Below are 20902 nucleotides of genomic sequence, written 5' to 3' on the forward strand. Positions count from 1 at the left end.
GGGGGGGGGGTGGAACGAGCAGCTGTCTACCCTTAGCAGGAGGGTTGCTGATTAATTACCTCTCCTGCTGCTGCTGCTGCTGGCTGTCCAGCAGCAGACTGAAGGTGGCTGCTGCTGTGCGCAGGTATATAAAGGCTCAGAGCCTATTATGACACGCGCAGCCAGCGTTCCATTGCCACATTCCGTCTACTGCAGGCGGGATACCTGGATGGCTGAATGTCACTGAGAAGCTCACAGAGACCGCCATAAGCAACAGTTTAAAAGAATGCCACAGACTAATCAACCAAACTTTTTGGGTTGGTTTCTCTTTTATAGTCTGCAGGCATTAAATGAAAGAAGTCAGTGTTCCAGCAGAGGGAGACAACGTTTCAGAAAAGGCATTGTAGCAAACCAAAAAAGAAATTTTAAGCGCAGCAGAGTAACCAGCTCACATACCTGTTAGCTCAGGTGAGTTTAAAAGGCTGCTGTTGATAACAAGGGCATTTGCTAAATAGATGGTGTGTGTGCAACAATATACTGAAAGGTCAATTATATTGTGCAGCTTATCTCACCACCTGTAGTTATTTAGGTGAAAGCTCCAAAATGCTTGCCTAATATGTCTGTTTATCCAAAAGGAAGTATAGAGGGAGAGCTAGATAGATAGCATTGCATTACATTACATTAAATGGCAATGCAATGCACAGTTGCTGAAGTTGAACCAAAATGAGCTTGTCATCTGGCTTCTGCAACTTTTAACATGAAAAATCCAATGAGGAGAAGAAAAGCAAAGCCAAAGAGTCCATCCCAAAATCCGACAAACAAGCAAAATGAACAAAAAGCATTGAATTCAATTCTTTCTGATTTTAGAAACTGCATTAAAGAAGGGGTGCACCGGTCCTGGAGATACTGCAATACCAGGTCAATGCGTGGAGTGGACAGAGCAAGCTCTTTTTCCATCTCCCTGTTCTAAAAATCCATTTAATATATGGTCCCCAGATAGGGGACGTATCAGATATTAAACTGATAAGAACATATACTACACTTGATCTTAGCCAAAAGGCCGAGAAGCGATAACCAGAATTGGTTTCCGACTACGATGCCACCCAAGGATTCTGAAAAGTCCATTTGTGGAGATGGCCACCTGGACTCCCGTTAAGAAGACATGCTGTCAACCTCTACATCCCTCACATGCCTGCACTTTTCGGCTTGCTGCTGCTGCAATCCACGCGTTTTAGATCTGTATAACTCCACCTCTTTTAGCACAGTACCCTCAACCCCCGGCTGTTCCCACCCGCCTCAACACCGTTGGAAGGGAGGAGAACCAATTAAGGCGGGGGGGGGGGTGGAACGAGCAGCTGTCTACCCTTAGCAGGAGGGTTGCTGATTAATTACCTCTCCTGCTGCTGCTGCTGCTGCTGGCTGTCCAGCAGCAGACTGAAGGTGGCTGCTGCTGTGCGCAGGTATATAAAGGCTCAGAGCCTATTATGACACGCGCAGCCAGCGTTCCATTGCCACATTCCGTCTACTGCAGGCGGGATACCTGGATGGCTGAATGTCACTGAGAAGCTCACAGAGACCGCCATAAGCAACAGTTTAAAAGAATGCCACAGACTAATCAACCAAACTTTTTGGGTTGGTTTCTCTTTTATAGTCTGCAGGCATTAAATGAAAGAAGTCAGTGTTCCAGCAGAGGGAGACAACGTTTCAGAAAAGGCATTGTAGCAAACCAAAAAAGAAATTTTAAGCGCAGCAGAGTAACCAGCTCACATACCTGTTAGCTCAGGTGAGTTTAAAAGGCTGCTGTTGATAACAAGGGCATTTGCTAAATAGATGGTGTGTGTGCAACAATATACTGAAAGGTCAATTATATTGTGCAGCTTATCTCACCACCTGTAGTTATTTAGGTGAAAGCTCCAAAATGCTTGCCTAATATGTCTGTTTATCCAAAAGGAAGTATAGAGGGAGAGCTAGATAGATAGCATTGCATTACATTACATTACATGGCAATGCAATGCACAGTTGCTGAAGTTGAACCAAAATGAGCTTGTCATCTGGCTTCTGCAAATTTTAACATGAAAAATCCAATGAGGAGAAGAAAAGCAAAGCCAAAGAGTCCATCCCAAAATCCGACAAACAAGCAAAATGAACAAAAAGCATTGAATTCAATTCTTTCTGATTTTAGAAACTGCATTAAAGAAGGGGTGCACCGGTCCTGGAGATACTGCAATACCAGGTCAATGCGTGGAGTGGACAGAGCAAGCTCTTTTTCCATCTCCCTGTTCTAAAAATCCATTTAATATATGGTCCCCAGATAGGGGACGTATCAGATATTAAACTGATAAGAACAGATACTACACTTGATCTTAGCCAAAAGGCCGAGAAGCGATAACCAGAATTGGTTTCCGACTACGGTGCCACCCAAGGATTCTGAAAAGTCCATTTGTGGAGAAGGCCACCTGGACTCCCGTTAAGAAGACATGCTGTCAACCTCTAGATCCCTCACATGCCTGCACTTTTCGGCTTGCTGCTGCTGCAATCCACGCGTTTTAGATCTGCATTACTCCACCTCTTTTAGCACAGTACCCTCAACCCCCGGCTGTTCCCACCCGCCTCAACACCGTTGGAAGGGAGGAGAACCAATTAAGGCGGGGGGGGGGGGGGTGGAACGAGCAGCTGTCTACCCTTAGCAGGAGGGTTGCTGATTAATTACCTCTCCTGCTGCTGCTGCTGCTGGCTGTCCAGCAGCAGACTGAAGGTGGCTGCTGCTGTGCGCAGGTATATAAAGGCTCAGAGCCTATTATGACACGCGCAGCCAGCGTTCCATTGCCACATTCCGTCTACTGCAGGCGGGATACCTGGATGGCTGAATGTCACTGAGAAGCTCACAGAGACCGCCATAAGCAACAGTTTAAAAGAATGCCACAGACTAATCAACCAAACTTTTTGGGTTGGTTTCTCTTTTATAGTCTGCAGGCATTAAATGAAAGAAGTCAGTGTTCCAGCAGAGGGAGACAACGTTTCAGAAAAGGCATTGTAGCAAACCAAAAAAGAAATTTTAAGCGCAGCAGAGTAACCAGCTCACATACCTGTTAGCTCAGGTGAGTTTAAAAGGCTGCTGTTGATAACAAGGGCATTTGCCAAATAGATGGTGTGTGTGCAACAATATACTGAAAGGTCAATTATATTGTGCAGCTTATCTCACCACCTGTAGTTATTTAGGTGAAAGCTCCAAAATGCTTGCCTAATATGTCTGTTTATCCAAAAGGAAGTATAGAGGGAGAGCTAGATAGATAGCATTGCATTACATTACATTACATGGCAATGCAATGCACAGTTGCTGAAGTTGAACCAAAATGAGCTTGTCATCTGGCTTCTGCAACTTTTAACATGAAAAATCCAATGAGGAGAAGAAAAGCAAAGCCAAAGAGTCCATCCCAAAATCCGACAAACAAGCAAAATGAACAAAAAGCATTGAATTCAATTCTTTCTGATTTTAGAAACTGCATTAAAGAAGGGGTGCACCGGTCCTGGAGATACTGCAATACCAGGTCAATGCGTGGAGTGGACAGAGCAAGCTCTTTTTCCATCTCCCTGTTCTAAAAATCCATTTAATATATGGTCCCCAGATAGGGGACGTATCAGATATTAAACTGATAAGAACAGATACTACACTTGATCTTAGCCAAAAGGCCGAGAAGCGATAACCAGAATTGGTTTCCGACTACGGTGCCACCCAAGGATTCTGAAAAGTCCATTTGTGGAGATGGCCACCTGGACTCCCGTTAAGAAGACATGCTGTCAACCTCTAGATCCCTCACATGCCTGCACTTTTCGGCTTGCTGCTGCTGCAATCCACGCGTTTTAGATCTGCATAACTCCACCTCTTTTAGCACAGTACCCTCAACCCCCGGCTGTTCCCACCCGCCTCAACACCGTTGGAAGGGAGGAGAGCCAATTAAGGCGGGGGGGGGGTGGAACGAGCAGCTGTCTACCCTTAGCAGGAGGGTTGCTGATTAATTACCTCTCCTGCTGCTGCTGCTGCTGGCTGTCCAGCAGCAGACTGAAGGTGGCTGCTGCTGTGCGCAGGTATATAAAGGCTCAGAGCCTATTATGACACGCGCAGCCAGCGTTCCATTGCCACATTCCGTCTACTGCAGGCGGGATACCTGGATGGCTGAATGTCACTGAGAAGCTCACAGAGACCGCCATAAGCAACAGTTTAAAAGAATGCCACAGACTAATCAACCAAACTTTTTGGGTTGGTTTCTCTTTTATAGTCTGCAGGCATTAAATGAAAGAAGTCAGTGTTCCAGCAGAGGGAGACAACGTTTCAGAAAAGGCATTGTAGCAAACCAAAAAAGAAATTTTAAGCACAGCAGAGTAACCAGCTCACATACCTGTTAGCTCAGGTGAGTTTAAAAGGCTGCTGTTGATAACAAGGGCATTTGCTAAATAGATGGTGTGTGTGCAACAATATACTGAAAGGTCAATTATATTGTGCAGCTTATCTCACCACCTGTAGTTATTTAGGTGAAAGCTCCAAAATGCTTGCCTAATATGTCTGTTTATCCAAAAGGAAGTATAGAGGGAGAGCTAGATAGATAGCATTGCATTACATTACATTACATGGCAATGCAATGCACAGTTGCTGAAGTTGAACCAAAATGAGCTTGTCATCTGGCTTCTGCAAATTTTAACATGAAAAATCCAATGAGGAGAAGAAAAGCAAAGCCAAAGAGTCCATCCCAAAATCCGACAAACAAGCAAAATGAACAAAAAGCATTGAATTCAATTCTTTCTGATTTTAGAAACTGCATTAAAGAAGGGGTGCACCGGTCCTGGAGATACTGCAATACCAGGTCAATGCGTGGAGTGGACAGAGCAAGCTCTTTTTCCATCTCCCTGTTCTAAAAATCCATTTAATATATGGTCCCCAGATAGGGGACGTATCAGATATTAAACTGATAAGAACAGATACTACACTTGATCTTAGCCAAAAGGCCGAGAAGCGATAACCAGAATTGGTTTCCGACTACGGTGCCACCCAAGGATTCTGAAAAGTCCATTTGTGGAGAAGGCCACCTGGACTCCCGTTAAGAAGACATGCTGTCAACCTCTAGATCCCTCACATGCCTGCACTTTTCGGCTTGCTGCTGCTGCAATCCACGCGTTTTAGATCTGCATAACTCCACCTCTTTTAGCACAGTACCCTCAACCCCCGGCTGTTCCCACCCGCCTCAACACCGTTGGAAGGGAGGAGAACCAATTAAGGCGGGGGGGGGGGGGTGGAACGAGCAGCTGTCTACCCTTAGCAGGAGGGTTGCTGATTAATTACCTCTCCTGCTGCTGCTGCTGCTGGCTGTCCAGCAGCAGACTGAAGGTGGCTGCTGCTGTGCGCAGGTATATAAAGGCTCAGAGCCTATTATGACACGCGCAGCCAGCGTTCCATTGCCACATTCCGTCTACTGCAGGCGGGATACCTGGATGGCTGAATGTCACTGAGAAGCTCACAGAGACCGCCATAAGCAACAGTTTAAAAGAATGCCACAGACTAATCAACCAAACTTTTTGGGTTGGTTTCTCTTTTATAGTCTGCAGGCATTAAATGAAAGAAGTCAGTGTTCCAGCAGAGGGAGACAACGTTTCAGAAAAGGCATTGTAGCAAACCAAAAAAGAAATTTTAAGCGCAGCAGAGTAACCAGCTCACATACCTGTTAGCTCAGGTGAGTTTAAAAGGCTGCTGTTGATAACAAGGGCATTTGCTAAATAGATGGTGTGTGTGCAACAATATACTGAAAGGTCAATTATATTGTGCAGCTTATCTCACCACCTGTAGTTATTTAGGTGAAAGCTCCAAAATGCTTGCCTAATATGTCTGTTTATCCAAAAGGAAGTATAGAGGGAGAGCTAGATAGATAGCATTGCATTACATTACATTACATGGCAATGCAATGCACAGTTGCTGAAGTTGAACCAAAATGAGCTTGTCATCTGGCTTCTGCAACTTTTAACATGAAAAATCCAATGAGGAGAAGAAAAGCAAAGCCAAAGAGTCCATCCCAAAATCCGACAAACAAGCAAAATGAACAAAAAGCATTGAATTCAATTCTTTCTGATTTTAGAAACTGCATTAAAGAAGGGGTGCACCGGTCCTGGAGATACTGCAATACCAGGTCAATGCGTGGAGTGGACAGAGCAAGCTCTTTTTCCATCTCCCTGTTCTAAAAATCCATTTAATATATGGTCCCCAGATAGGGGACGTATCAGATATTAAACTGATAAGAACAGATTTTTTTTGATTGAATATATCTTTTATTAGCACAAAAAATAAGTTAACAGACAGTGTACAGTGCCGCAGCCCAGTACACACAGAATTCTACATCATATTTACATAGCATGAGGATACGACGCACTAACTAGACACATCACACCCCTATGCTACACAAAACACTCAATCTGAAAGAAAAAGCATGTCAATCAATACAGTACGACGAATCGTGATTAGGGATGGGGATTGGGAAAAAGGGGATGGGGAGGGGAAAATCACAGGCCCGAAGCTTTATTGAAAGACAAGACACATAAGGGGAGAGGGGGAGGAGGGGTTTAGTCCTCATCCTCGTCCTCCGGACCGTCCACGATGGAATAGTCTCTGAGCAGGCTGTGGATCAGCCTGCGGCAGTCCTGGATGGACATCCTCTCCCTCCTCAAGATGAGCCGGTTCCTGGCGACCCAAACGGCATCCTTGAAGCAGTTCATAAGGCGCCAAGCCTCCTGGATGGCTCCGACGGTATGAACCCCAGGGAAGAGTCCGTAAAGCACAGAATGGTGCGATAGGCTCGCCCTGGGGACAGAGTTCCTCAGGTCGTCCTCAAGGGCAGTCAACAGGCGCTGTGCAAATCCGCAGTCCCAAAAAGTGTGCAAAGATGTTTCCTCCACGAAGGGGCACCTTGGACAGTACCGGGTCTTGCACAGGTTCCGGGCATGCATGAATGACCGGACGGGCAGTCCGCCCTGAATCGCCATCCACGACAAGTCCTTGTGCCCGTTGGTCAGCCTGTCAGACGACACATTTGTCCACACAGTCTCCAGCGTGTCCTGGTGAAGTCCTGTGATGTTCTCCACGTCATCCTTGGCTCTGATGAGCTTGTGGATAGTTTTGGGCTTCCACAAGTCGGGCTTGAGTCCCTCCAGTTGATGTTCCCCCACAAATCGAACGACGTCTCCGTAGAACCATGGCGTCGTCCAGTTGTAGGGGAAGGAGCTGTCCCACTTGTCCCAGCCGAGTCGCCTCCAAAGAGGAAGCAGGAAGAAGCGAGACATGGACCTGCCCGCGGAGCCATTCTTGACTTGCAAAGTCCGGCGGACACAATCACACACAAAAGAGGATCGCAGGAGGGTGGGGATATCTGGAACGCCCTTCCCACCCTTGCGAGGCTCCTTGTACATGACGGCCCGCCTGACTCTGTCCATCTTGGATCCCCAGACAAAGTGAAACACTGTCCTGGTAATGGCCCTGCACACAGTGACGTGTGGGGGCCAGGCCTGCGCCGTGTACTGCAAGACGGGCAGGACCTCATTACGCAGGACGAGTGCCTTACCCTCACAAGTGAGGTGTCTGAGGCTCCAGAGTCCGATCCGTTGCTTCACTTTGGCCAAGCGTTCTTGCCAGGACTTGAGGGCCGCTCCTTCCTTCCCGAACCAGACTCCCAGCACCTTGAGGAAATCCGGTTGAATGTTGAAGGGGAAGGGGGCGGAGGAGGCCGGCTGCCAATCCCCGAAGAGCATGGCTTCCGACTTCCTGCAGTTGACTTTGGCCCCTGAAGCCCGGCCGAACCTCTCACACGTCTGGACGAGGGCGTCGACTGAACCACGATCAGCGCAGAAGACGGTGACGTCGTCCATGTAGAGCGAGCACTTGACCTCGTGTCGTCCCGGACCCGGTGCGGTGATCCCTCTGATCTCTCCATTCTGCCGGATAGCCTCTGCGAAGAGTTCTATAACACAAACAAAAAGAAGAGGTGATAGAGGGCAGCCTTGTCTGACCCCAGAGAGGACAGGGAAGGGGTCAGTCTTCCAGCCGTTCACCAACACCGAGCTGTGGATATCAAAATACATCAGACGGACATACGAACAAAACATGTTACCCAAACCTAACCGGTGCAGAGCTCGGCCCATGAACTCGTGGGAAACCCGGTCGAAGGCCTTCTCCTGATCCAAGGAGACCAGGGCCGCGTGTGCGCGGCGGACCTTTGATGTACTCGACCGTGTCCCGCACGAGAGCGAGGCTGTCTGCGATGCGACGTCCAGGGATGCCGCAGGTCTGGTCCGGGTGGATGATCCGTCCGATGACCGTCTTAAGTCGTGTCGCCATCGTCTTGGCCAGGATCTTGTAGTCCACGTTGAGCAGAGTGATGGGACGCCAATTCCTCAGGTCGCACCTCTCTCCCTTCCGCTTGTACAGGATCGTGACCATTCCTTCCCTCAAAGATGGAGGCATTCTACCCTCCACCACCATCTCCTCGTACAGGTCCAACAGGTCCGGACAGATGAGGTCTCCCAGCGCTACATAGAGCTCCGCTGGAAGACCATCACTGCCCGGGGTCCTGCCGGTCCTAAAGGATTTAGCGGCAGAGAGCAATTCGCCCACCATCAGAGGTTTGTCCAAGGCTGCCGTGCCTGCAGGATCAAGATGGTTAGTGATACCTGACAGGAACTTATCAGCAGCGTCGGGGTCGGTAGTCTTGTGGGAGTAGAGTTCGCTGTAGAAGTCGCTGACGACCCTCATCACGTCCTCCTTCCCACGTCGCATGTTTCCGCTCTCGTCTCGCAGCTCGTTCAGGGGCGTGTGACCGGCATGAAGTTTCCTGAAAAAGAATGAGTTACATTTCTCACCCTTCTCCAGATTATCCACTTTGGAACGGAAGACGATTCGCTTGGACTCCTCCTCAAAGTGCCTTTTCAGGCTCTTCTTGGTCTCCTCCAGCTCCTCCCTCACGTCCCAGCCGCAGTGAAGAAGGTCCTGCAGCGACCGCAGCTCGCGCTGCAGCCCTCTGAAGTCCCTCCTCTTCTCACACGCCTGTTGTCGACCCTTGGCCTGAAAGAAACAGCGAAACTCAACTTTAACATATTCCCACCAATCAGAGACTGTTTGGAAGCTACCCTTGTAGGACTGCCACATTGCGTAGGCTGCTCTCAGCTCCTCCACGACTTCATCCTGAGCCAGCAGAGCACAATTCAGCTTCCAGGAGCCGGGGCCGGACGGAAAACCGTCGCCGAGGACACCTTGTAAGTGAATGGCTCTGTGGTCGGAGAAGAAGCAGGGGACCATCGAGTGCCTACTCTGCCTGACTGCCCGAGAGGTGAACACAAAGTCAATCCTGGAGCGGAGTGAGCCATCGGGTCGGCTCCACGAATAGTTCGTGGAGCCTCTCCCCATGGAGCCCACCACGTCCTGAAGAGAGGCCTCGGTTACCATCTCGATGAGCAGCTTGGACGTGATGTCCAACTTGGCAGATGTGCCAGAACTACGACCATCCTCCTCGATGGGGCAGTTGAAATCCCCGGCCATCACTAAGGTCCTGGTGGTGGCAAGCTGAAGCCGCAGGGTCTGGAAAAGCTCCAAACGCTCATTCTTCAGTGGGGACGCATACACGTTGATGAACCTGACAGGTTCTCCTGCCCAGTTGCCATCTACAACAAGAGCCCTGCCGCAGATGAGCTCCTGGACGGACTCAAGCGTGAATGCGCCCCCCCTGATCAGAATTGCGACCCCCGCAGACTTGCAGTCACCCCCACCGGACCAGTAGGATGGACCGTGGGACCACTCCCTGGCCAGATGTTTGAAGGACCTAGAGGAGGGAAGGGAACATTCCTGCAACATATAAACATCACACAACTGGGAAGTAAGGAAGGCATAAATAGTCTGACGTCTGAACTTGTCCTTGATGCTCCTGACATTAATGGAAAATAAGTTAATATTAGCCATCATGTAGGGAAAAAAGAAAAAGTTAGCGCAGGCAATACACCTTAGTTACCACTCCGGTCGGGTGGTCCCTCGTCGGTGTTGACTGCTGGTGACGGGATCACCAGCAGGCCCTCTTCCTCCATCTGGTCAAGCAGCGCGGCCTCGATCTCGGCGACCACCAGTTCCTCCTCTTCTGGCTCGGCCACCAGGGTCTCAACCATGTGCTCCATCTCTTCTGGCTCAGGGAGGGTATCCTCCTTTTCGCCTACGAAATCCAGAATCTTCTTTTTGGAGGATTCAGTAGCAGGGCTGTCCTCCACCTTCCTCTTTCCCCGGGTTGGAACTGGGGAGACAAGAAGGGGAAAATCCTCCTCGGAATAGATAGCGGCGGGTGGAGGAAAGGTTAATTCCACCGCTACCATGGTCTGGGGAGGGAGAGTGGCTGCCGGGGCAGGGGAAAGGACACCTGCTGAGGAGTAGGGGAAGGAGGAAGAGGAAGTGGAATCCTCAGCAGGGGTGGCCGGGGTGGGGGGGGATTGGACGGGGGTGGCAGGGGGAGGGATCGAGAGAGGGGTGACAGAACTCTTACCCTCCTTTGACTTTTTCTTCTGCTTCGGAGCTGTTGGGACTGTCGCTGGGGCTTTGGCCACCGACTCCTTGACCGCTTTGGCCTTGGTCGTCTCGGCCTTGGCCGCTGGGGCCTTGGTCGTCGCGTCCTTGACCTTCACAGGCCTGGTCGTCGGGGCCTTGTCCTCCGGAGCTGGGGTCGTCGCAACCACCGATGCCCAGGATCTCTCACGCTTGGGGCAATCCTTGTATAGATGAGCCGCCAGCCCACACAGGTTGCAGGACGTCTTCTTCGGGCAGTCCTTCGAGCTGTGTCCCGTCACTCGACAAATCCTGCAGGCATCCTCCTTGCAGTCCTTCATCTCGTGGCCGTTCTTGCCGCATCTCCTGCAGTTCCGCGGCATGTCCGGGTAATAGATGAGGCCGTAGGAGTTGCCCAGGGAGAATGTCGGGGGCAGGTGCCGAAGTCCGTCTGAGTACGCCAGGACCCTGTGAAGTCTAACGGTCACCGACCACTTACCTGTCCAGAAGCCGAGTCCATTCAGGATGTGAGAGGGTTCCTTCACAACCAAACAGAAGCGTCTCAGGAAGGTACAGATGTCTTGGCCTGGGGTGTGCGGGTTGCGCATGGAGACCGTGATCCTCCTTTCGTCCCTCTGGATAGGGCAGCTACCTGTAAAGGCAGAGAAAGAATTATCCGGTCCTTTTGCGCTTACCATTTCCCAGAACCTCCTGCAGGTGTTCACAGTGGCGAAGGTGACGAAGAAGATCCCCGTCAAGAAGGTCTGGATGCTGAGGGTGTCCGACCTGGAGAAGCCTCGATCCAGCAGCATCTTCTGGCAGAACACGTCCGAGGACATGTCCGGCACCCTCCCATCCACTTCCTTCAGCTTCAGGGCCACCGTCTGCCGCATCCATGGCTCCAGGGCTGGAGCTTCGTGGCGGGGCTTCTGGGGTCCCTTCTGCTGGCCAGTCGTGGAGGCAGAGTCCTTGGGGTCAGAATCGGCTCCTGGCTGGGCCCTCCTGGCTGTCCCCTGCTCCAGGCTCTTCTTTTCAGCCTTCCTCGCAGCGCTTGCCATGGCTTTCCTCCTGCAGTTACTTCTTGGAGCTGGATCTGGAACTCTTCCCGGAATGGGTGGAGCTATGCAGATTCTTCTCCCGTCGTGTTCTGGACAAATTCCCCGAAAGGTCTTTGTCTCGATGATTTTCTTCCTCGAAGATTCCACAGGACAGCCCGATTCTTCTCCGAGTCTTCGTCTTCTTCTGGATTCTTTAGAGCTTCTTCCTCCCACCGATATCCGCCTTCCTTCTCCGATGTCAGCTGGGCTCCGAAGCTCTTCTCCTTCCGAGTTCGATCGCTCTCGTCAAGTGTAGATCGTAGCTCTTGTGTTCTTAAAAGAACAGATACTACACTTGATGTTAGCCAAAAGGCCGAGAAGCGATAACCAGAATTGGTTTCCGACTACGGTGCCACCCAAGGATTCTGAAAAGTCCATTTGTGGAGATGGCCACCTGGACTCCCGTTAAGAAGACATGCTGTCAACCTCTAGATCCCTCACATGCCTGCACTTTTCGGCTTGCTGCTGCTGCAATCCACGCGTTTTAGATCTGCATAACTCCACCTCTTTTAGCACAGTACCCTCAACCCCCGGCTGTTCCCACCCGCCTCAACACCGTTGGAAGGGAGGAGAACCAATTAAGGCGGGGGGGGGGGTGGAACGAGCAGCTGTCTACCCTTAGCAGGAGGGTTGCTGATTAATTACCTCTCCTGCTGCTGCTGCTGCTGGCTGTCCAGCAGCAGACTGAAGGTGGCTGCTGCTGTGCGCAGGTATATAAAGGCTCAGAGCCTATTATGACACGCGCAGCCAGCGTTCCATTGCCACATTCCGTCTACTGCAGGCGGGATACCTGGATGGCTGAATGTCACTGAGAAGCTCACAGAGACCGCCATAAGCAACAGTTTAAAAGAATGCCACAGACAAATCAACCAAACTTTTTGGGTTGGTTTCTCTTTTATAGTCTGCAGGCATTAAATGAAAGAAGTCAGTGTTCCAGCAGAGGGAGACAACGTTTCAGAAAAGGCATTGTAGCAAACCAAAAAAGAAATTTTAAGCGCAGCAGAGTAACCAGCTCACATACCTGTTAGCTCAGGTGAGTTTAAAAGGCTGCTGTTGATAACAAGGGCATTTGCTAAATAGATGGTGTGTGTGCAACAATATACTGAAAGGTCAATTATATTGTGCAGCTTATCTCACCACCTGTAGTTATTTAGGTGAAAGCTCCAAAATGCTTGCCTAATATGTCTGTTTATCCAAAAGGAAGTATAGAGGGAGAGCTAGATAGATAGCATTGCATTACATTACATTACATGGCAATGCAATGCACAGTTGCTGAAGTTGAACCAAAATGAGCTTGTCATCTGGCTTCTGCAACTTTTAACATGAAAAATCCAATGAGGAGAAGAAAAGCAAAGCCAAAGAGTCCATCCCAAAATCCGACAAACAAGCAAAATGAACAAAAAGCATTGAATTCAATTCTTTCTGATTTTAGAAACTGCATTAAAGAAGGGGTGCACCGGTCCTGGAGATACTGCAATACCAGGTCAATGCGTGGAGTGGACAGAGCAAGCTCTTTTTCCATCTCCCTGTTCTAAAAATCCATTTAATATATGGTCCCCAGATAGGGGACGTATCAGATATTAAACTGATAAGAACAGATACTACACTTGATCTTAGCCAAAAGGCCGAGAAGCGATAACCAGAATTGGTTTCCGACTACGGTGCCACCCAAGGATTCTGAAAAGTCCATTTGTGGAGATGGCCACCTGGACTCCCGTTAAGAAGACATGCTGTCAACCTCTAGATCCCTCACATGCCTGCACTTTTCGGCTTGCTGCTGCTGCAATCCACGCGTTTTAGATCTGCATAACTCCACCTCTTTTAGCACAGTACCCTCAACCCCCGGCTGTTCCCACCCGCCTCAACACAGTTGGAAGGGAGGAGAACCAATTAAGGCGGGGGGGGGTGGAACGAGCAGCTGTCTACCCTTAGCAGGAGGGTTGCTGATTAATTACCTCTCCTGCTGCTGCTGCTGCTGGCTGTCCAGCAGCAGACTGAAGGTGGCTGCTGCTGTGCGCCGGTATATAAAGGCTCAGAGCCTATTATGACACGCGCAGCCAGCGTTCCATTGCCACATTCCGTCTACTGCAGGCGGGATACCTGGATGGCTGAATGTCACTGAGAAGCTCACAGAGACCGCCATAAGCAACAGTTTAAAAGAATGCCACAGACTAATCAACCAAACTTTTTGGGTTGGTTTCTCTTTTATAGTCTGCAGGCATTAAATGAAAGAAGTCAGTGTTCCAGCAGAGGGAGACAACGTTTCAGAAAAGGCATTGTAGCAAACCAAAAAAGAAATTTTAAGCGCAGCAGAGTAACCAGCTCACATACCTGTTAGCTCAGGTGAGTTTAAAAGGCTGCTGTTGATAACAAGGGCATTTGCTAAATAGATGGTGTGTGTGCAACAATATACTGAAAGGTCAATTATTTTGTGCAGCTTATCTCACCACCTGTAGTTATTTAGGTGAAAGCTCCAAAATGCTTGCCTAATATGTCTGTTTATCCAAAAGGAAGTATAGAGGGAGAGCTAGATAGATAGCATTGCATTACATTACATTACATGGCAATGCAATGCACAGTTGCTGAAGTTGAACCAAAATGAGCTTGTCATCTGGCTTCTGCAACTTTTAACATGAAAAATCCAATGAGGAGAAGAAAAGCAAAGCCAAAGAGTCCATCCCAAAATCCGACAAACAAGCAAAATGAACAAAAAGCATTGAATTCAATTCTTTCTGATTTTAGAAACTGCATTAAAGAAGGGGTGCACCGGTCCTGGAGATACTGCAATACCAGGTCAATGCGTGGAGTGGACAGAGCAAGCTCTTTTTCCATCTCCCTGTTCTAAAAATCCATTTAATATATGGTCCCCAGATAGGGGACGTATCAGATATTAAACTGATAAGAACAGATACTACACTTGATCTTAGCCAAAAGGCCGAGAAGCGATAACCAGAATTGGTTTCCGACTACGGTGCCACCCAAGGATTCTGAAAAGTCCATTTGTGGAGATGGCCACCTGGACTCCCGTTAAGAAGACATGCTGTCAACCTCTAGATCCCTCACATGCCTGCACTTTTCGGCTTGCTGCTGCTGCAATCCACGCGTTTTAGATCTGCATAACTCCACCTCTTTTAGCACAGTACCCTCAACCCCCGGCTGTTCCCACCCGCCTCAACACCGTTGGAAGGGAGGAGAACCAATTAAGGCGGGGGGGGGGTGGAACGAGCAGCTGTCTACCCTTAGCAGGAGGGTTGCTGATTAATTACCTCTCCTGCTGCTGCTGCTGGCTGTCCAGCAGCAGACTGAAGGTGGCTGCTGCTGTGCGCAGGTATATAAAGGCTCAGAGCCTATTATGACACGCGCAGCCAGCGTTCCATTGCCACATTCCGTCTACTGCAGGCGGGATACCTGGATGGCTGAATGTCACTGAGAAGCTCACAGAGACCGCCATAAGCAACAGTTTAAAAGAATGCCACAGACTAATCAACCAAACTTTTTGGGTTGGTTTCTCTTTTATAGTCTGCAGGCATTAAATGAAAGAAGTCAGTGTTCCAGCAGAGGGAGACAACGTTTCAGAAAAGGCATTGTAGCAAACCAAAATAGAAATTTTAAGCGCAGCAGAGTAACCAGCTCACATACCTGTTAGCTCAGGTGAGTTTAAAAGGCTGCTGTTGATAACAAGGGCATTTGCTAAATAGATGGTGTGTGTGCAACAATATACTGAAAGGTCAATTATATTGTGCAGCTTATCTCACCACCTGTAGTTATTTAGGTGAAAGCTCCAAAATGCTTGCCTAATATGTCTGTTTATCCAAAAGGAAGTATAGAGGGAGAGCTAGATAGATAGCATTGCATTACATTACATTACATGGCAATGCAATGCACAGTTGCTGAAGTTGAACCAAAATGAGCTTGTCATCTGGCTTCTGCAACTTTTAACATGAAAAATCCAATGAGGAGAAGAAAAGCAAAGCCAAAGAGTCCATCCCAAAATCCGACAAACAAGCAAAATGAACAAAAAGCATTGAATTCAATTCTTTCTGATTTTAGAAACTGCATTAAAGAAGGGGTGCACCGGTCCTGGAGATACTGCAATACCAGGTCAATGCGTGGAGTGGACAGAGCAAGCTCTTTTTCCATCTCCCTGTTCTAAAAATCCATTTAATATATGGTCCCCAGATAGGGGACGTATCAGATATTAAACTGATAAGAACAGATACTACACTTGATCTTAGCCAAAAGGCCGAGAAGCGATAACCAGAATTGGTTTCCGACTACGGTGCCACCCAAGGATTCTGAAAAGTCCATTTGTGGAGATGGCCACCTGGACTCCCGTTAAGAAGACATGCTGTCAACCTCTAGATCCCTCACATGCCTGCACTTTTCGGCTTGCTGCTGCTGCAATCCACGCGTTTTAGATCTGGATAACTCCACCTCTTTTAGCACAGTACCCTCAACCCCCGGCTGTTCCCACCCGCCTCAACACCGTTGGAAGGGAGGAGAACCAATTAAGGCGGGGGGGGGGTGGAACGAGCAGCTGTCTACCCTTAGCAGGAGGGTTGCTGATTAATTACCTCTCCTGCTGCTGCTGCTGCTGGCTGTCCAGCAGCAGACTGAAGGTGGCTGCTGCTGTGCGCAGGTATATAAAGGCTCAGAGCCTATTATGACACGCGCAGCCAGCGTTCCATTGCCACATTCCGTCTACTGCAGGCGGGATACCTGGATGGCTGAATGTCACTGAGAAGCTCACAGAGACCGCCATAAGCAACAGTTTAAAAGAATGCCACAGACTAATCAACCAAACTTTTTGGGTTGGTTTCTCTTTTATAGTCTGCAGGCATTAAATGAAAGAAGTCAGTGTTCCAGCAGAGGGAGACAACGTTTCAGAAAAGGCATTGTAGCAAACCAAAAAAGAAATTTTAAGCGCAGCAGAGTAACCAGCTCACATACCTGTTAGCTCAGGTGAGTTTAAAAGGCTGCTGTTGATAACAAGGGCATTTGCTAAATAGATGGTGTGTGTGCAACAATATACTGAAAGGTCAATTATATTGTGCAGCTTATCTCACCACCTGTAGTTATTTAGGTGAAAGCTCCAAAATGCTTGCCTAATATGTCTGTTTATCCAAAAGGAAGTATAGAGGGAGAGCTAGATAGATAGCATTGCATTACATTACATTACATGGCAATGCAATGCACAGTTGCTGAAGTTGAACCAAAATGAGCTTGTCATCTGGCTTCTGCAACTTTTAACATGAAAAATCCAATGAGGAGAAGAAAAGCAAAGCCAAAGAGTCCATCCCAAAATCCGACAAACAAGCAAAATGAACAAAAAGCATTGAATTCAATTCTTTCTGATTTTAGAAACTGCATTAAAGAAGGGGTGCACCGGTCCTGGAGATACTGCAATACCAGGTCAATGCGTGGAGTGGACAGAGCAAGCTCTTTTTCCATCTCCCTGTTCTAAAAATCCATTTAATATATGGTCCCCAGATAGGGGACGTATCAGATATTAAACTGATAAGAACAGATACTACACTTGATCTTAGCCAAAAGGCCGAGAAGCGATAACCAGAATTGGTTTCCGACTACGGTGCCACCCAAGGATTCTGAAAAGTCCATTTGTGGAGATGGCCACCTGGACTCCCGTTAAGAAGACATGCTGTCAACCTCTAGATCCCTCACATGCCTGCACTTTTCGGCTTGCTGCTGCTGCAATCCACGCGTTTTAGATCTGCATAACTCCACCTCTTTTAGCACAGTACCTTCAACCCCCGGCTGTTCCCACCCGCCTCAACACCGTTGGAAGGGAGGAGAACCAATTAAGGCGGGGGGGGGGTGGAACGAGCAGCTGTCTACACTTAGCAGGAGGGTTGCTGATTAATTACCTCTCCTGCTGCTGCTGCTGCTGGCTGTCCAGCAGCAGACTGAAGGTGGCTGCTGCTGTGCGCAGGTATATAAAGGCTCAGAGCCTATTATGACACGCGCAGCCAGCGTTCCATTGCCACATTCCGTCTACTGCAGGCGGGATACCTGGATGGCTGAATGTCACTGAGAATCTCACAGAGACCGCCATAAGCAACAGTTTAAAAGAATGCCACAGACTAATCAACCAAACTTTTTGGGTTGGTTTCTCTTTTATAGTCTGCAGGCATTAAATGAAAGAAGTCAGTGTTCCAGCAGAGGGAGACAACGTTTCAGAAAAGGCATTGTAGCAAACCAAAAAAGAAATTTTAAGCGCAGCAGAGTAACCAGCTCACATACCTGTTAGCTCAGGTGAGTTTAAAAGGCTGCTGTTGATAACAAGGGCATTTGCTAAATAGATGGTGTGTGTGCAACAATATACTGAAAGGTCAATTATATTGTGCAGCTTATCTCACCACCTGTAGTTATTTAGGTGAAAGCTCCAAAATGCTTGCCTAATATGTCTGTTTATCCAAAAGGAAGTATAGAGGGAGAGCTAGATAGATAGCATTGCATTACATTACATTACATGGCAATGCAATGCACAGTTGCTGAAGTTGAACCAAAATGAGCTTGTCATCTGGCTTCTGCAACTTTTAACATGAAAAATCCAATGAGGAGAAGAAAAGCAAAGCCAAAGAGTCCATCCCAAAATCCGACAAACAAGCAAAATGAACAAAAAGCATTGAATTCAATTCTTTCTGATTTTAGAAACTGCATTAAAGAAGGGGTGCACCGGTCCTGGAGATACTGCAATACCAGGTCAATGCGTGGAGTGGACAGAGCAAGCTCTTTTTCCATCTCCCTGTTCTAAAAATCCATTTAATATATGGTCCCCAGATAGGGGACGTATCAGATATTAAACTGATAAGAACAGATACTACACTTGATCTTAGCCAAAAGGCCGAGAAGCGATAACCAGAATTGGTTTCCGACTACGGTGCCACCCAAGGATTCTGAAAAGTCCATTTGTGGAGATGGCCACCTGGACTCCCGTTAAGAAGACATGCTGTCAACCTCTAGATCCCTCACATGCCTGCACTTTTCGGCTTGCTGCTGCTGCAATCCACGCGTTTTAGATCTGCATAACTCCACCTCTTTTAGCACAGTACCCTCAACCCCCGGCTGTTCCCACCCGCCTCAACACCGTTGGAAGGGAGGAGAACCAATTAAGGCGGGGGGTGGTGGGGGGTGGAACGAGCAGCTGTCTACCCTTAGCAGGAGGGTTGCTGATTAATTACCTCTCCTGCTGCTGCTGCTAGTGCTGGCTGTCCAGCAGCAGACTGAAGGTGGCTGCTGCTGTGCGCAGGTATATAAAGGCTCAGAGCCTATTATGACACGCGCAGCCAGCGTTCCATTGCCACATTCCGTCTACTGCAGGCGGGATACCTGGATGGCTGAATGTCACTGAGAAGCTCACAGAGACCGCCATAAGCAACAGTTTAAAAGAATGCCACAGACTAATCAACCAAACTTTTTGGGTTGGTTTCTCTTTTATAGTCTGCAGGCATTAAATGAAAGAAGTCAGTGTTCCAGCAGAGGGAGACAACGTTTCAGAAAAGGCATTGTAGCAAACCAAAAAAGAAACTTTAAGCGCAGCAGAGTAACCAGCTCACATACCTGTTAGCTCAGGTGAGTTTAAAAGGCTGCTGTTGATAACAAGGGCATTTGCTAAATAGATGGTGTGTGTGCAACAATATACTGAAAGGTCAATTATATTGTGCAGCTTATCTCACCACCTGTAGTTATTTAGGTGAAAGCTCCAAAATGCTTGCCTAATATGTCTGTTTATCCAAAAGGAAGTATAGAGGGAGAGCTAGATAGATAGCATTGCATTACATTACATTACATGGCAATGCAATGCACAGTTGCTGAAGTTGAACCAAAATGAGCTTGTCATCTGGCTTCTGCAACTTTTAACATGAAAAATCCAATGAGGAGAAGAAAAGCAAAGCCAAAGAGTCCATCCCAAAATCCGACAAACAAGCAAAATGAACAAAAAGCATTGAATTCAATTCTTTCTGATTTTAGAAACTGCATTAAAGAAGGGGTGCACCGGTCCTGGAGATACTGCAATACCAGGTCAATGCGTGGAGTGGACAGAGCAAGCTCTTTTTCCATCTCCCTGTTCTAAAAATCCATTTAATATATGGTCCCCAGATAGGGGACGTATCAGATATTAAACTGATAAGAACAGATACTACACTTGATCTTAGCCAAAAGGCCGAGAAGCGATAACCAGAATTGTTTTCCGACTACGGTGCCACCCAAGGATTCTGAAAAGTCCATTTGTGGAGATGGCCACCTGGACTCCCGTTAAGAAGACATGCTGTCAACCTCTAGATCCCTCACATGCCTGCACTTTTCGGCTTGCTGCTGCTGCAATCCACGCGTTTTAGATCTGCATAACTCCACCTCTTTTAGCACAGTACCCTCAACCCCCGGCTGTTCCCACCCGCCTCAACACCGTTGGAAGGGAGGAGAACCAATTAAGGCGGGGGGGGGGGGTGGAACGAGCAGCTGTCTACCCTTAGCAGGAGGGTTGCTGATTAATTACCTCTCCTGCTGCTGCTGCTGCTGGCTGTCCAGCAGCAGACTGAAGGTGGCTGCTGCTGTGCGCAGGTATATAAAGGCTCAGAGCCTATTATGACACGCGCAGCCAGCGTTCCATTGCCACATTCCGTCTACTGCAGGCGGGATACCTGGATGGCTGAATGTCACTGAGAAGCTCACAGAGACCGCCATAAGCAACAGTTTAAAAGAATGCCACAGACTAATCAACCAAACTTTTTGGGTTGGTTTCTCTTTTATAGTCTGCAGGCATTAAATGAAAGAAGTCAGTGTTCCAGCAGAGGGAGACAACGTTTCAGAAAAGGCATTGTAGCAAACCAAAAAAGAAATTTTAAGCGCAGCAGAGTAACCAGCTCACATACCTGTTAGCTCAGGTGAGTTTAAAAGGCTGCTGTTGATAACAAGGGCATTTGCTAAATAGATGGTGTGTGTGCAACAATATACTGAAAGGTCAATTATATTGTACAGCTTATCTCACCACCTGTAGTTATTTAGGTGAAAGCTCCAAAATGCTTGCCTAATATGTCTGTTTATCCAAAAGGAAGTATAGAGGGAGAGCTAGATAGATAGCATTGCATTACATTACATTACATGGCAATGCAATGCACAGTTGCTGAAGTTGAACCAAAATGAGCTTGTCATCTGGCTTCTGCAACTTTTAACATGAAAAATCCAATGAGGAGAAGAAAAGCAAAGCCAAAGAGTCCATCCCAAAATCCGACAAACAAGCAAAATGAACAAA

At 48.1% G+C, this 20902-nt stretch overlaps 11 non-coding genes and 1 pseudogene across 11 annotated transcripts; all 12 read right to left on the bottom strand.

Moving 5' to 3' along the window:
• Positions 1-860: 860 nt before the first annotated feature.
• On the bottom strand, positions 861-1051 carry LOC141226116 (U2 spliceosomal RNA). Its single transcript, XR_012293343.1, has one exon. It is a non-coding gene; the product is annotated as a U2 spliceosomal RNA (small nuclear RNA).
• A 1124-nt stretch (positions 1052-2175) lies between these two features.
• On the bottom strand, positions 2176-2366 carry LOC141225762 (U2 spliceosomal RNA). The gene has a single exon (XR_012293001.1). It is a non-coding gene; the product is annotated as a U2 spliceosomal RNA (small nuclear RNA).
• A 1124-nt stretch (positions 2367-3490) lies between these two features.
• Positions 3491-3681, bottom strand: LOC141225763 (U2 spliceosomal RNA). Its single transcript, XR_012293002.1, has one exon. It is a non-coding gene; the product is annotated as a U2 spliceosomal RNA (small nuclear RNA).
• A 1120-nt stretch (positions 3682-4801) lies between these two features.
• On the bottom strand, positions 4802-4992 carry LOC141225764 (U2 spliceosomal RNA). The gene has a single exon (XR_012293003.1). It is a non-coding gene; the product is annotated as a U2 spliceosomal RNA (small nuclear RNA).
• A 1123-nt stretch (positions 4993-6115) lies between these two features.
• LOC141226266 (U2 spliceosomal RNA) lies at positions 6116-6310 on the bottom strand. Its single transcript, XR_012293480.1, has one exon. It is a non-coding gene; the product is annotated as a U2 spliceosomal RNA (small nuclear RNA).
• Positions 6311-11875: 5565 nt separating this feature from the next.
• LOC141226366 (U2 spliceosomal RNA) lies at positions 11876-11953 on the bottom strand (annotated as a pseudogene).
• A 1121-nt stretch (positions 11954-13074) lies between these two features.
• On the bottom strand, positions 13075-13265 carry LOC141225765 (U2 spliceosomal RNA). The gene has a single exon (XR_012293004.1). It is a non-coding gene; the product is annotated as a U2 spliceosomal RNA (small nuclear RNA).
• A 1119-nt stretch (positions 13266-14384) lies between these two features.
• Positions 14385-14575, bottom strand: LOC141225766 (U2 spliceosomal RNA). The gene has a single exon (XR_012293005.1). It is a non-coding gene; the product is annotated as a U2 spliceosomal RNA (small nuclear RNA).
• A 1117-nt stretch (positions 14576-15692) lies between these two features.
• LOC141225768 (U2 spliceosomal RNA) lies at positions 15693-15883 on the bottom strand. Its single transcript, XR_012293007.1, has one exon. It is a non-coding gene; the product is annotated as a U2 spliceosomal RNA (small nuclear RNA).
• Positions 15884-17003: 1120 nt separating this feature from the next.
• LOC141225769 (U2 spliceosomal RNA) lies at positions 17004-17194 on the bottom strand. Its single transcript, XR_012293008.1, has one exon. It is a non-coding gene; the product is annotated as a U2 spliceosomal RNA (small nuclear RNA).
• Positions 17195-18314: 1120 nt separating this feature from the next.
• LOC141225770 (U2 spliceosomal RNA) lies at positions 18315-18505 on the bottom strand. The gene has a single exon (XR_012293009.1). It is a non-coding gene; the product is annotated as a U2 spliceosomal RNA (small nuclear RNA).
• A 1129-nt stretch (positions 18506-19634) lies between these two features.
• LOC141225771 (U2 spliceosomal RNA) lies at positions 19635-19825 on the bottom strand. Its single transcript, XR_012293010.1, has one exon. It is a non-coding gene; the product is annotated as a U2 spliceosomal RNA (small nuclear RNA).
• Positions 19826-20902: the final 1077 nt, after the last annotated feature.

This window comes from Phyllobates terribilis, unplaced genomic scaffold, assembly GCF_046119375.1.
Source record: "Phyllobates terribilis strain yellow unplaced genomic scaffold, ASM4611937v1 Scaffold_414__1_contigs__length_1644244, whole genome shotgun sequence".
Taxonomy (NCBI): Eukaryota; Metazoa; Chordata; class Amphibia; order Anura; family Dendrobatidae; genus Phyllobates; species Phyllobates terribilis.